Below are 4,342 nucleotides of genomic sequence, written 5' to 3'. Positions count from 1 at the left end.
ATTCGAAATTTAATACCACAACTACGTCACGGGAACCGTACCTGTTGCCGTGATAATCTTATTACGAGCCTAAAGCAAACTATGAGATTCATGCTTATTCACAACCTGCTTTTAAATAGTGCCAACTCAATGCACCTATCTCATCTTATGATTTACAACTTATGACCAAATTGACTGTGTGGAGAAACAATTCACAAATCCAAGGAAGCAACAGAGAAATCCTATAACTTTTATAAAAATGAACACTTTTCCAATTAGTGAATTACAATCATTGTTGAAGACTAAAAAAAACTACAGTCACTATTTACAAAACAATCGATATGTTCAAAAGGATGACACAAAATCAATTTCTGCGTGCAATCGTCGTGAACGAAAAAGAGGCAAACATGATGAGAAACGCCCAAAAGAAAGTAGTTGGAACACCCGAAAATGAACTTTAGAACATGGATGCTAATCAACTACTCGTGAATGATTCGGAATACACGCCGGCTTAAGATATATATAAGAATTAACAAAAGCTAGAAAACACAAACAACAGATCCAAGCACTACTGAACGAGACGAGGCAGATTAATTTGACATTCAGTGAGATTCAAATATTTTGTCCCTATCGACTATTTCTACATCAAACGGAAAGAACATAGAACTAACATTGTTCAAAAAGCAACACTCAGCCCAAATCAAACATTTAGATGCAATTCTTTTAAGAACAAATGTTAAAAACCCAAAGGTGCTAATAAATCTCACACCCGATTACCATGACTCTTATCATATTTTAAATCAAACACCAAAGAACAAGAAAAGAAAATAAAATAAGATAGAAAAGGAACCTGAAATTAAAAACTGAACCAGCCAACAAAACTGAAATCGACACCTCGAACATCAACGAGAATATATAATGACAAGTCTAGCCGTAGAACTGAAATCGAACTGAGTGTATAGAACTTCAATCAATTTTAATGTTCCAGAAATGAGACGTGCGGATACAATAATCAAGTTCTCAGAAAATAGCTATGAATTCAGCAATGGGAATCGGGACCCCGAACCTCGACTGGCAAATTAAACTTGGCTTGAACAAATCTCCATCTCAAAATAGGAACCTAGAAGAAGAAATAAAATATTTTTTTATATTTTTGAAATACGAAACAATACTGAAACTTCCTGACCCTTTTTTGTATCAGCGGAAACTTACCCAAAAAAAAAAACAAAATAGAAGAAATTCCCTATTAAAAATAAACTCTCTGAAATTTTGTCCTAAGAATTCTTAACAGGAAAATGTATTTTTTATTTTTTTTTCTTTTCTCAGAATTTCTGCTCAAAAAACCTTCTCTAAAATTTTGTTCTAAGCTTCTTATCCCCTCGATCCCTTTTTCGTCCAGCTCCTCCACTCTATATCCGTGTCTGTGTGAGTGTGTTGTAGAAGAAAAAAATAGGAAAACAACCTATTGTCGTCCCCCCGTTCTCTTTTTTCCGTTTTTATTTCAGGTCCCACTCTCTCTCTCTCCATTCTGTTTTTTTTCTACCTTATCAAAATGTGTGTGTGTGTTATAAAGAAAGGAAAAGAAAGGAAAAGATTCCCCACACCCCCAAAACGTGATCTGATAGGAAAAATGGGAATTCCCTTACACATGAGTCCGAAATTAGTTATGCATAGATATGAAGGAATCTTTTGCAATCATTTTGATTGGCTTTATTTGCCTTTTCTTTTTAGTGATAAACCAAAATTAAAAATACTAAACTAATATTTTAACTATAATACTACTAAGAAGTGTTTTAACATTACTAGTTTTACAAAGTAGAGGAAAAATATATTTTTTGTAAATTTTCTTTTCTTTTGCAAATGAAATACATCTTATATCTAAAGGTGTAATTTTTTTTGTAGTATTTTCTTTTCTTGATAATAAATAGTAAGCAAAATAATCTACTCCTACTAACTAAGTAAATAAAAAGCAAGGTAAAATTATTACACTCAAACCTCTAACTTAAAAATTGTACCAAACTAAATAAAACCTTTTCTTTTGTATTTTAATATTTTTTTTTCAAACTTTTCTTTCTTTGTAAATGACAAATAAAACTAATACTCTAAAATATGTAACTCTCTTTTTTTTTTGTAATTTTTATTTTCTTGTAATAAAATAAAGTAAAAGAGTAAAAATTAGTTAAAATAGCTATATTAGGCCTAAATTAAATATTTACGTACTAAAATATGAAAAATCTTGGGGATGGTCAAAAATCACATGTCTACAATCCTAATTGGTCGTCTTCGACCATGATCTTCGATTGATACCTGTTATGCACATCCGCCCAGGTCACAGTGGGATATTCGATCAAATTTTGTTTTAGCTGCTTCAAAGCTACCGAGCTTCGTTCGTTCGAACCTTGAGTGAAGGCCTGTACTGCCCCGTCATCGGAGAATGGTGGTAATTCCATTCGCTCCATCTGAAAGCGAGATACAAATTCCCTTAGCATCTCGTTTTCTCTCTGTTTGATTTTGAAGACATCAGACTTCCTCGTGGCGACCTTGATGGCACCAACGTGTGCCCTCACAAAAGAGTCTGCCAACATGGCAAATGAATTTATTGAATTTGGGGGGTAGGTTATGATACCACTTCATAGCCCCCTTTGACAGTGTTTCTCCAAATTTCTTCAACAAGACGGACTCAATTTCGTCATCCTTTAAGTCATTCCCTTTCACAACACAGGTATAAGCGATAATGTGCTCATTGGGGTCCGTGGTCCCGTTATACTTCAAGACATAGGGCATTCTGAATTTCTTCGGGATGGGCTTCGGAGCCGCACTTGGTGGGAATGGTTTCTGTATGAACTTCTTTGAATCTACGCCCTCAGAATCATGGGTGCGCCTGGGATTTGATCGACTCTTGAGTTATAAGTCTTCACCTTTTTATCGTTAGCCTCTTTCTTCTTTTCTCCTGATTCAATCCTTTTAGTAAGGTCCTCGAGCATCTTCACAATAGCGGGGTCCGTTGCTGACCCGTTATTACTCGATCTCTCTGGTGCCTGCTCGACTCGAGGAGCCGTTTTCGGTGCTGCTGTGCTTGGAGGTTTTTGTTGACTTTGCAGCTGAGCAATAGTCACTTGCTATTCTTGCAACATCTCGAAAATGACTTGAAAACATCTCTTTCCTCCCCGCGCACACTTTCGTTGGTATGAGAGCTTACATCGACATGCACAACATTGTGTGAGTTCACGTCGATGGGTATTTGTGCTGGCATCACCCTTGGGTTTTGCGGTGGTACACCGACATCCGCACCGTTCTCTCCATGAAGCCCAATACCGTTGTTTTGTGTGCATTTGCTGAGTTAGACATTTTTTGACCGGAAATCAGAGATTCTTGGGCAAGAAAAAGTGTAAAGAATAACTTGTGTTTTCAGAGAACTAGTGCTCGCAGCAAACTCAACCTCACACAGCGGTAGAGAGAGAGGGTGCTAAGACTTTTACCCGAATAGTGGTATCGGGGTCAATTTCCACAGGGAGCTTAGAATGGAGTTGCGTATTTGTTCAGACTAGGAATGCGTGCTTGATCCTAATTGTACTTCTAAAAGTTTTTGGGATTTTTGTTTAATAACTACTATTATCAACTACAAATTTAGGCTATTTTATACTAATGGGGTATGTTCTAAGTTGTGATTAATATAGAGGAAGGCACTAGGGTCGTGGCATTACCTAGGTGGTTAACTAACGGGTAGAGACTACTAATAATAGATTGACAGAGTTGGGATCAATGTTATAACCGTTGCACAAATATACCCCCTCTCACATCTCTCGGTAGTGAGAGCGATTTTGCCCAATTGACTCTCTCGAGACCAATTGGGTAGGCCAATTAGACCAAGCAACTAGGGTTCAAGTAGGGTGATTACTCTCTCGAGGTTTAACCCGTTAATTGGGACTACCATTTCTCATGGGTCCACCCTAATTCCTTGTTGGGTCGACTTTGGGATCATAGACTCTTTTTCTCAAGAAGAGTCAAGACCCACTAAGCTAGAATCAATGTTTGCAACCATCAATCCTTAATTAAACCATAAAATTAACCCAAATAACAAACACCCAATATCAATCTATCATTAAGAAGCAACCCCTATTAATTACCCACACTAGGGTTGAGCCACAACCCTAGCTAATGGATTTAGCTAGACCTAATTAAAAAAGAAACTGAAGAAATAGAAGATGAAACAACCATATTAATTAATTGCTAATGTTAAACTACAATAATCTTGATGAAACTAAGCTAAAAATGCCCAATATAGGCCAAAACATAAGTCTCACGAGTGCAGCAGCTATCAGATGTACAAAAACTCCCCTAAAAATGGTAAAATGTTCTATTT

The sequence above is a fragment of the Nicotiana tabacum genome, chromosome 1, assembly GCF_000715075.1.
Source record: "Nicotiana tabacum cultivar K326 chromosome 1, ASM71507v2, whole genome shotgun sequence".
Lineage (NCBI taxonomy): Eukaryota > Viridiplantae > Streptophyta > Magnoliopsida > Solanales > Solanaceae > Nicotiana > Nicotiana tabacum.
The sequence above is the reverse complement of the archived record's forward strand: the minus strand, read 5'-3'. Positions refer to the sequence as shown.